Below are 13,221 nucleotides of genomic sequence, written 5' to 3'. Positions count from 1 at the left end.
AATGGCTGGATTATACAATTATTGCTGCAAGGCAGAAATAATACTGAAACTGCTTGTAGAAGTATCATAAATGTTTATCCAGCTAATAATATCTTTTATCTTTTACTTGTTCATGTCATTAGACTGTGGCCATACTGGAGCACCACCTTAAAGTGTTTTAGTCGAACAAAATCGACACCAGGATTTATTTCTTTTAAAGCCTGGTATTTATTCTATTGATCCTGCTAAATTACAGGGATGTAAGCACACCATCACTGGTTGTTAAGCAGTGGTGGTAGGACATACACACACATATATATGCGCTGGGATTCTTTCAGTTTCTGTCTGTCATATCCACCCACAAGGCTTTGGTTGATCTGAGGTTATAGCAGAAAACACTTACCCAAGATGCGACACAATGGAACTGAACCTGCAACCATGTGGTTAGGAGGCAAGTTTCTTCACACATAGCCATGCTTGTGCCTATATATATATATCTATATATATATATATATATATATATGTATATATATATACTGTTGTGTCTGGGGAGAGTCATTTTCTTTTTGTGCCTTATAATTATAAAGCACAAAAAGAAAATGACTCTCCCCAGATACAACAGAATATATTTCAACACACGAACTCGCATAAAGAATCTTGCAAATCAAATCCAAAAGGAACATATATATATATATATATATATATATATATATATATATAGTTTAAGGGAAAAGAAAGCAAGGTACATGAACTCATCAATGAAAATCTTCTGTCACATTTAGAAAAATTAATAAGTAAAAGCACAATAAATAAGTATAATATAATACAAAGTAAATATCATAAGATAAAGATAATAAACGACTACACGTGTTTCATAACCAATTTTCAAATAGAAAGAAAATTTAAATTGATTAAAACTATCGAAAATCAATTCTATTCAAAAATATAGCTAATCTTCAGGTCAAAATACACCAATAATAATAATAAAAGAATGTATATATAAACCAACAATAAATAACAAATGAATGTATATAAAATACTTATTGTATAAAGATAGAAAAATATTAAAAATATCAAAATAATAAACATTCCATAATCAAACCTACGTCCATTATAATATACGCTAACAGGTATATTATATTCAAAAACCAACTTAACAAATTTTTTCGTTTAAAATACAATTTGAAAGAAGTCTAAGGTTAAAATAAAAAAGATAGAATTAGCATATATTAAACGATGCAATAGTTTAATCTAGAATATTTTATACTGAAAACGTTTATTTCAAAGAAGTCTAGTGAAAATATTCCATAAAGAATAGGAATAAAAATAAAAATATGAATGAAAACATTATTATGAATTAAAGATTAAACTTTATATAACTTAAGTCATAATAAAAAAACAATTAACAATATTGTATAATCAAAGAAATTAAAATCAAAAGACAAGTTATTAATCGCATAAAATAGAAAGAAATATTAAACAGTATTAATCGAAAATATTTCAACCCTAATCAAATCGAAGTCTTATTTTAGGCTAAAATGATATTCTTACTTCTAAATAATTTAGTGTTAAATAAGGTATCGATTAAAATTATCCTTAAAAATCAATTGTGACAGTGGATTTTCATCGTTGAGTTCATGAACCTTGGTTCTTTTCCCTAAAACTATATATTTATATATATTTTATTCTGTGAAATTTAATTTAATTTTAATTTTTATAAATTGATTTTAAATGAGTTTTTACCTGTAATTTTGGATTTTTATCCCTAATATATATATATAGGGGATGTGATTGATGACTTCCCTTTGCAAATATTGATTGGGCACAGATAGTGTATCAATAGCCAGCTAGAAGAGATGTTTTCCTTCCTGGGGCTACATGTTACAGTAGCATCAACCACATTTAGGAGGCAAATATACTTCGCGACACACATATATATCGTCGTCATCATCGTTTAACATCCGTTTTCCATGCTAGCATAGGTTGGACGATTTGACTGAGGACTGGTGAAACCAGATGGCTACGCCAGGCTCCAATCTGATTTGGAAGAGTTTCTACAGCTGGATGCCAACCTCTCAGAGAGTGTAGTAGGTGCTTTTACGTGCCACTGGCACGAAGGCCAGTCAGGCGGTACTGGCAACGGCCACGCTCAAAATGGTATATTTTATGTGCCACCCACACAAGAGCCAGTCCAGGGGCACCGGCAACAATCTCGCTCAAAAGTCCTTACACATACTGCGGGCACAAGTACCAGAAAGGCGATGCTGGGCACAGGTGCCATCACAATTTCGCTTTCACTTGCTCCAATAAGTCTTCGCAAGCTGAGTCTCGTGTCCAATGAGGGAGACGACGTTTACATGGGTGCCAGACGTCAAATTTAACTCGATTTCGATATTCTTTTATTCTTTTACTTGTTTCAGTCATTTGACTGCGGCCATGTTGGAGCACCGCCTTTTAGTCAAGCAAATCAACCCCAGGACTTATTGTTTATAAGCCTAGTACTTATTCTATTGGTCTCTTTTTGCTGAATCGCTAAGTTACGGGGATAGAAACACACTAGCATCGGTTGTCAAGTGATGGCGGGGGGAGGGGGACAAACACAGACACACAAACATATACACACACATACATATACATATATATATATATATATATTTTATATATATATATATATATATACGGCGGGGGATTCAATTCTGAATCCATAATACAAAATAATAATAATAATAATAATAATATTAAACAAAAATACAAAATTTACCACTTTTATGAAAGGAGATAAATTCTACCACATTATGTTGAAGGAAAGAATGGGTAAACAGCATTCTTTGTTTTCTGGTTTGGAGCATAGACAAATAAGTCTTGCCAACTACCTACCCTGGAGCAACCAATATAAAGTTGACCATGAGAAAAGCAAGCCAGTAGATTCCAATGTCTGACCTTGAGCTTTATTAATAGACATTGCAAAACAAAGTTACACAAGGAATTGTACCTCAAATGGCATGTCTGTTGGTTTAATTGGAATTCTTAGAATGAAAACCTCTTCCCCAGAGGCACATCCAGTGATGATGGTAGCTTCTGTCACATCAGGTGATAATGTCTTTATAACCAATATTGTCCCATTGCATAATTTAGGAAGATCAAAATTTCTTAGAAGCATTATTGGGACTCCTACCTTCAGAAAAAGTTTATGCGGAGGAATTCCAGGTGGCTCAAGAGAATTAAGGGACTCTGTTGGGTAATGGACAGCTTGATTTTCATCAAGGACTGAATCAACTGATTTGTACTTCTCAATGACTGTTGGAATCTTATTCATTAATTCATGATAAATTCTTGCTGCTGTCTCATTTTTTGAGCAAGAATTGCCCTTTCACACAACCATTTATGTGGATTATAATTATTACTTAAATCTGGTAACACCCTGTTCTTCAATTCAGCTGAACAATTCACCATGATAGCAATATGAGCCAAACTGATATCACCATTCCCATCAAATCGTACTTTCCCATTTCATAATTGGAGGAGCCAGGTTGAAAACTGTTTTGCACATTGGTCCCCATGTAATAAAGCTCACACATTAATATTGAAGAAGAATTTCAGTATTTTATTCCATAGGTGTGAAGACTTAATGCATACTTTTATTTCATCAGATCTTGTTCATCTTGGAATGACTGGTAATGTCTGTCTGAAGTCTCCTGATAAAACTAATGTAACTCCTCCTATAGATTTATTGTTGCCTCTGATGTCCTGTAAGGTCTTACCAAGACCTTCCATTGCACCTCTCTGTGTCATGGTGCATTCATCCCAAATGATTCGGTGGCATTGGCACAACACTTCTGCAGAGCCTGAATCTTTGCTTATGTTACAAATTAGACTGTCACTTGTGACCAGGTTTAGTGGTAATTTAAAAGCAGAATGAGCTGTTTGTCCTTCTGGGAGAATGGTGGCAGCAAAGCCAGACAATGGTACAGCAACTGCAATTTTTTTCTTTTTGTTGCCTTACTTTGGAGAAAAGCAATGTTACTAATGTTTTACCTTTGTCACCAGGAGCATCAAGAAATGAAAGTGTTCTGCTTTTTTCTGATGACTGTGGAACGCTGCATGGACACACACACACACACACACACACACTGATACATATGCATACATCTTTCTTGAATGTATGTGTGCATGTGTGTGTGTGTGAGAGAGGGAGTGCCACTTCGACATCACTCTTTCTCTCATTCACACATACATACATACAGAAAAGATGTATGCATATGTATTTATGTATGTATGAGTACATGACAACACCCCTTCACTCACCCCCCCCCCCACACACAATTTAGGAAAATTTTATGTAAATTAACAAAGTGTGTGAGTTCCAGCAAAATAATGCTCATATTTGTTGGAGGCCACATCTTGAATTGCAAAATTTTAACGTAATATTTGTGTAATAAAGAAATCAAACCTGGAGTGTGTGTGTGTGCGTTTCAGAAAGAACGAGAGAGTGAGAGAGAGAGAGTGAGAGAGAGAGAGAGAGAGAGAGAGAGAGAGAGAGAGAGAGAGAGAGAGAGAGAGAGAATATTGCAAACAGTAAATGAGATGCACATGGAATGAAAAAATCGTACAAATAAAAGCACGCTGAAAACTACCTTGTACCAAATATTTAAATTTGTGAACTTAGTAAATATTTCTTTCAGTAATTTATTCTAGTTGTTTACAAATAGTGAATTAAAACTTGAAATGAAAACATTAAAATTAGACAGGGACAGACTTCGCTGTTTTTATGTCAATACTGGAAGTTGACATCTAGAAACATTTTTAAAGAAGTGAATCTAATCTAATAACATTCCAAGGTATGTTAGTAGAGAATTTCATTAAAAAGTATCCATTTTCATGAAAGTTAAGATGAATCAAAATAGACTCTGGTGAATTTTCAGAAATTCCCCACCCATTCCTAAAACACTTACCCCCAAAATATAATATATTCGAAATGAACATGATATAATACATATTTGTAGAAAATTTTATGAAAAAAATATCCATTTTTCTGACAGTTCTGATCATCAAAATTTGGTTGGGGGACAGAAATCTGTAGTTATGCCGACAAATTTGACACTTTCCTTCTATGCATGGTTATATATGTATACAGAAATACACGAGTGCAGAAAATAGTAAACAATGAAAATAATTTGGTAACAAAAATTATGTTTCTTTATACTACGGGCAGAAAGTCAATAAGAAATTTTAATGAAAAAGAAGTATTGTACAGGTTGAACTGAAATTTGTCACTCAGTGAACTATAGAGCCAGTATTGAAGGAACCAGAAAGAAACCGTTGACAACAGAGAAACACGAAACCGTACGGATTGAAGTGAAATTTATGAAGATACTTGTATCAACAAATTATGAAATTACTTACATCAGTAATTGTGAACTTCTTTCTGTTAGTAATTTGTCATTGTTTGTTTGTAAATAACAATTCAAAACTTAGACTTACAGTGAAAACAATAACATGGAAGTTAAGCAATGATATATGAAAACAAGAGATATAGATAGAAAGATATGTACAGAGAGATGGGATAGAGAGATATACATAAAGACATATGTTGCATCACTGACGGTAGAAAACTGGAAGTAAATATTTGAAAATCTTTGAAAGACGTGAATGTAATATAAAAAGCAATATTCTTTATTTTTAATAATTTTTAATAAAAAAAAAATCAAATGAAGACCCTATTATATGTCCGAGGTTAAATTATTCATGCATCAGAAGTGTGGAAGTAATTAATGAAGCCGTTTTCACATGAAAAGTGAATACACACATATCTCTATTTTATATATTAGATATAAAATATATATGTAAAAGTGAGTTTTAAGAGATATCTTATCTGAATAGATATCATATTAGCTCTCAATTAAGTTGCAGTTAACAGCTAACCACAATGATCAATACATTTAGTTGTAAGTCACTCTGTGAATTCTACCGATGGGTAATTCCATGTTTTGCTCAACAATCAAAATTGTCTGCAATGTATATTAATATTAATAGTAAAGAATTTGGATATTTGTTCATCCACAAAATTTATTTTATAACTGTAAAATAAAGTTCTGTGAATGTACAAGCCTCCATATATATATATATATATATATATATATATATATATATATATATATATATATATATATATATATATATAAATATATTTGCCACTTAAATGTGGCTGACCCCGAGGGGTGGATGTTACTGTTGCTTTTAGCCCCAGGAGGACATCTCCTCCAGCTGGCTATCGACACACTTCTGTGTCCTGTCTGTATTTGCCAAGGGAAGTTATCCTTCCCATCTTGGTCTACGATACGTACGTAGTCGAGTTTCAGGGTTATTTCCCTTCTTCAGCGTACGACAATCGCCAACCTTCGATGCAAAAGGCATCCCTCGGCAAATATATATAAATTTTTCCAGTGAAATTATTCACTGATATTGAAAAACTGAAAACAAGCAATGTTAAATCTCTGAACGAGGTATTAACAGTAACTGCACGATAAAGTGAAGTATATTTGCCACTTAAATGTAGCTGACACCGAGGGGTGGATGTTACTGTTGCTTTTAGCCCCAGGAGGACATCTCCTCCAGCTGGCTATCGACACACTTCTGTGTCCTGTCTGTATTTACCACGGGAAGTTATCCTTCCCATCTTGGTCTACGATAGTACGTACTCGAGTTTCAGGGTTATTTCCCTTCTTCAGCGTACGACAATCGCCGACCTTCGATGCAAAAGGCATCCCTTGGCAAATATATATAAGTTTTTCCAGTGAAATTATTCACTGATATTGAAAAACTGAAAACAAGCAATGTTAAATCTCTGAACGAGGTTCAGTCACACTGCATGGCACCTTGGGTCATAGTGTTTTCTTCTATAGCCTCGGGCCGACCAAGCCTTGTGAGTGGATTTGGTAGATGGAAACTGAAAGAAGCCCATCGTATATATATATATATATATATATATATATACATGTATGTGTGTGTATATGTTTGTGTGTCTGTGTTTGTTCCCCCAACATCGCTTGACAACTGATGCTGGTATGTTTACATCCCTGTAACTTAGCAGTTTGGCAAAAGAAACTGATAGAATAAGTACTAGGCTTACAAAGAGTAAGTCCTGGGGTCGATTAGCTCGACTAAAGGCAGTGCTCCAGCATGGCCACAGTCAAATAACTGAAACAAGTAAAAGAGTAAGAGTATATATATATATATATATATATATATGCACAGGCATGGCTGTGAGGTAAGTAGCTTGCTTCCCAACACATGGTTCTGGGCTCAGTCCCACTGCATGGCAACTTGAGCATGTGTCTTCTGCTATAGACTGAGGCTGACCAAAGCCTTGTGAGTGGATTTGGTAAGAGAAAACTGAAAGAAGCCTGTTGTATATATTTGTATGTCAGTGTTTGTCCCCCGACCATTGTTTGACAACTGTTGTTGTTGTGTTTATGCCCCCGTCACTTAGTAGTTTGGCAAAAAGGAACTGATAAAATAAGTATTATGCTTACAAAAAGAAGTCTTGTGGTTGATTTGTTCGACTAAAGGCAGTGCTCCAGTATGACTGCAATCAAGCGACTGAATGACCAAAATAAATAAAAGAATAAAAGACTATATACACACACACACACACACACACATATATACATATATATATGTTTATGTGCGTATGTATATATATGTATATATATATATATATATGTGTGTGTGTATATGTATATATATATATATATATATATATATATATATATATATATATATATACACGCATACATACATACACACACACATGCACACATGCATACAGGTGTGTGTATTTTACAGAACAATAACAGCTAATCCTCCCATTAGAAGAGAATTCTAATTTTATCCCAGATTACTTTCTGTCAACATGTAATCCAGCGTAGATTAACTGACTTGTATAGATGCTTTGCCTTTAATGTGTGTAATGTCAGTTACTGACACAAGTATAAGGTACAGAATGAAGGTTAGCAAGTATGGAGGTTTTAATACTTCATCAGTATCATCATCATCATCATCATCATCATCATCATCATCATTAATACCATCATCATTTTGAGTCTAATGAATATCATTGTCATCATCATCATCATCATCATCATCATCATCATCATTGTCATCATAGTCATCATTTTGTCAACCAAATGGTTTATCAACATCATCATTGTCGTCATCATCATGGCTGTTGTCATCATCATCAAACTGTTATCAGGTCTGTCACCACCAGTGTCTTTGGTGTCCCCCTCTCCTCCTTCCTCCACCCCCATCTTCTGCACCCACCTCCTTCATCTCATTGCCATGATAGTCATTGACATCAACACTGTCATCATTGTGTTTGTCAAGTTCAACATCATCATCATCATCATCATCATTTAATATAAGATTCCCTGCTGGTATGAGTTGGGCAGTTTGACAGCAGGTGGTAAGGTCAGGGGTTCACACAAAGATTCATTGTCACATTTCTGAAGCAGAGAGAAATTTGTGGACACATCTTTTGTGATGTTGGTGAAATGCAAATGGAGTTATAGCTAAAAGCTCATAAAAGATTGGGCAAATATGCTCCTTGGGGTTGATTGTGTCACTCACAGGAAACATGCAGCCTATTATATAATAGCTACATTGTCATGACAGCAACTTCATAAATAGCCATATTTTCATATGTATGTTTATGTGAGTGTGTGTATGTATGTATATATATATATATAAATGTATATATATATATAAATATATATATGTATATATGTGTATATATATATATATATATATATATATATATATATATATATATATGTATGTGTGTGTATATATATATATATATATATATATATATATATATATGTATATATGTATATATATATGTATGTATGTACATATATATGTATACATGTATATATATATATATATATATATATATTATATATTTATATAGATATGTATATATATATATATTTATATATATATATATGCGAGTAAAAATAAATACAAAAAAGGGGGGGGTTTGTATGATTGTGTATAGAGGAATATATTATTTTGTTTAAAAGAGTTCCAACACTATCTGTTTTTTTATGTTTTATTTATATTCCTGCAGAACCAATGTGGGGTATAGAATATGGAATATACAATATATAATATAATATACAATATATAATATAAAATAAAATAAAATAAAAATGGATGGCACCATGAAATAAAGTATTGAATGTAGATGAAATATTGAGTGTTCAATATAAAGGATCAAATATATAAATATAAATATATAAAGGCGACTCGAGTTTCAGGGCTATTTCCCTTCGTCATGGCCGAAAGAATGTCGATCTAAGCAATTTCATCGACATTCTTTTGAAGCCACTTTGTACATACATACCCAGTTTCATTCGGGATGACATCGACTTTTTATCCCATCTTCCCAAAACCACTGAAACAAATTCAATCCTACTGAGCTTCGATGTAGTAAGCCTATACACAAATATCCCACATGATTTAGGAATAAAGGCGGTTGAATACTGGGTAAACAAACACAGAGAAGCAATTCCCAACAGGTACACGGTGACATTTATACTAGAATCAGTGAGACTTATCCTGGAAAATAATACGTTCTTCTTCAATGGTAAGAACTATATCCAAATTAAAGGCACGGCTATGGGGACGAGCTTTGCCCCCGTTTATGCGAATTCGGTGATGGGTTACTTGGAACAAAAACTTTACCAGGAAATAGAGGAGAGATATAACACCGAATTTAGGAAGCTTATAGAAAAAGCATGGAAGAGATACCTGGACGATTGCTTCATAATCTGGACCAAACCTCAAAGCATTGTGGAAGAATTTAACACCCTCCTGAACAACCTACACCCATCTATCCAATTTACAAAGGAGATGAACAGTAGAAAATTACCATTTCTAGATATAATGGTAATTAAAAAGAACACCGCCATTACCACAGATATATATTACAAACACACAGACACACACCAATACTTGAACTTTAAATCGTGCCATCCACCCCATACAAAACGCAACATACCATACTGCCTAGCCAGGAGAATATGTACTATTGTAGAGGATATAGAGACCAGAAATCAACGCCTGATGGAACTGAAAGAATTTCTGGTGAAGCAAAAATACCCATCACGACTCATAGAAAATGGTATTCAGCGGGCTTCGAAAATACCCATACAACAACTGAGGACACCGCAAAGAAAAGACAAACAGGAAAAGATCATTCCATTTATAGTGACACAAAATCCATGCCACCAGAACATCTTTAATATCGCCAAAGCGAACTTACCGATCCTTGCACAAAGTAAGGAATTGAGAAATATCATTACAGATCAAAATATAACTCTCAGTAAGAGACAACCTAAAAACTTGAAAAAACTATTAACAAAGGCAAGGTTTGACCTCAGCAACAAAAATCAAACATTCACTGTATCCAAATGCAATGATAGCCGATGCGGCACATGCTAATCAATCCATACCGGCCCATATATGAACACAAAAACAGGGAAAATATTCACCAATGCGAACATGAACTGCAAAAGTAGAAATCTAATCTACTGCATCAAATGCCCTAATTGTGAAGAATTGTACGTTGGCCAGACAGGTAATGCACTATCGGAATGCTCACGGGTACATCGACAACAGATTAAAAACCCAGAAGTCCGCCAAATACCACTGAGTAACCATCTAGCAACATGTGGTCATCAAACTTTTATTATATTTCCATTCCATAAACTTTACAACCGGAATGAAATTGAAAGAAAATGCAAAGAAAAGGACTTTATTAAGAAATTCAAACCCACTCTTAACAAACAATGATTAAATCCATCTTACTTGGGGTTTAAAAATCTTATCCCTGTAACCAAAACACAAAAAATCTCTCAGATATCATCATTTCTATAAATAGATTTGGCATCATTTCTAAGAACAGCCAAACACCTACTGGGGTTTAAAAATCTTATCCCTACAACCCACACAAAACAATAAATTAAAATATCATCATTTCTAAAAATAGATTTGACATCAATTCTAAAAATAGCCATACACCTACTGCTGCCGTCCAAAGGAATTGGTATAAAGGACAGAAAACCAGCCAGTCTATTACAATCTGTTAAAGTCTGTCATACAGGCCATGATGAAGGGAAATAGCCCTGAAACTCGAGTCGCCTTTATATATTTATATTTATATATTTATATATTTGATCCTTTATATTGAACACTCAATATTTCATCTACATTCAATACTTTCTTTCATGGTGCCATCCATTTTTATTTTATTTTATTTTATATTGTATATTGTATATTATATTATATATTATATATTGTATATTCCATATTCTATACCCTACATTAGTTCTGCAGGAATATAAATAAAACATAAAAAACAGACAGTGTTGGAACTCTTTTAAACAAAATAATATATTCCTCTATACACAATCATACAAAAAACCCCACCTTTTTTGTATTTATTTTTACTCGCATATATATATATATATATACACATATATACATGTGTGTGTATCTATCTATCTATCTATCTATCTATCTATCTATCTATCTATCTATCTATCTATCTGCCTATCTCTCTCCCCCTCTCTCTCTCCTCCCTCTCTCTGTTGAGATATTTTGGAAGAATAACATGTAATAACCTAACGATATGTTTTTTTACACTCCTCTGACAAGATTTTGCCCAATAAAATGTTTTAATTACTGGAATTTAATTCTTTTGGGCAAAGTCGAAACAGCTGTAAGAGAACATGTTGAATTTTTGCAGTTAATAAATTAAGTTATTGCTACTTCTCCATTTTCTGGATTTTAATTCACACACACACACACACACACACACACACACACATACACACATGTATACAGGTGTTGGACAAAATAATGGAAACACCTAGCATCATAATTTTGAAATATCTGTAAAACTATCAAAAGCATGTTTGTTTTTATGTTTTGATTTATTATTAGATATGCTTAACGTGTTGTTAAAATTGTTTCTTTTCAGATATCATCAGAAAAAGGTCATTAAAATTCATTAAATGACAGATCTATTAGACTTTCAAAGAGGTCAAATTGTTGGTGCTCATATGGCAGGTGCTAGTGTAATGAAAATTGCCAAAATGTTTGGTGTATCAGGAAGTACTGTCTCAAAAGTAATGACAGCCTTTGAGAAAGAGGGAAAAACCTCATTCCAGAAGAAAACTGAAATTTTCAGATAGGGACCGTCGGACTCTTATTTGAATTGTTAGAAAGGACCACAAAAATATTGCTCCCAAAATTACTGCAGAGCTTAATGACCATCTCGAGAACCCAGTTTCCACAAAAACTATTCACCGGGAGTTGCACAAAGCTGGATTTCATGGGAGGGCTGCAATCAGAAAACCACTACTTTCAAAAACAAACGTTGCAGTAAAAACCTACAGAATTAGATCCTAGAGCAGTAGAAGGATGTTATTTTCTTGGACGAGTCATCCTTTACTTTAATTTTGACCACGAGCTGAGTATACATGTGGGGACAGACGAAAGAAGCATTTGACCCAGACTGCCTTCTTCCAACTGTTAAATATAGAGGAGGATCTGTGATGATTTGGGGGACTATATCTTGGAAATCTGCTGGCCCAATGGTTTCCTTTCATGGCAGAGTTAATAGTCAAGACTATTTAAGCATTTTATCTGATCAAATTCATCCTATGGTTATGGAACTGTTTCCGGAGGAAAACGCAATCTTTCAGAATGATAATGCACCAATTCACACACCTAAAGTTTTTACTGAATGGTATGAGGAACATTCTAGTGAAGTTGAACACCTTATCTGGCCACCACAGTCCCCAGATCTCAATATTATAGAACATTTATGGTGCATATATTATTATGCACCATAATAATATTATTTAATATTATTGAACATTATGGTGCAAGTAAGGAGTTCATATCCTCCACCATCATCTCTACAAGAACTGGAGACTGTTTTAGGTGAAGAATGGACAAAATTTCCTTTGGAAACAATTCAAACTTTGTACGAGTCCATACCTCATAGAATTCAAGCTGTAATTACTGCCAAAAGCGTTCCTACCCCATATTAAAGTAAATTTGTTTGAAATTTTAAAGTGTTTCCATTATTTTGTCCAACCCCTGTATATATATATATATATATATATATGTGTGTGTGTGTGTGTGTGTGTGTGTGTATATACATATATG

This window comes from Octopus bimaculoides, chromosome 28, assembly GCF_046866305.1.
Source record: "Octopus bimaculoides isolate indiv1 chromosome 28, ASM4686630v1, whole genome shotgun sequence".
NCBI lineage: Eukaryota > Metazoa > Mollusca > Cephalopoda > Octopoda > Octopodidae > Octopus > Octopus bimaculoides.
The sequence above is the reverse complement of the archived record's forward strand: the minus strand, read 5'-3'. Positions refer to the sequence as shown.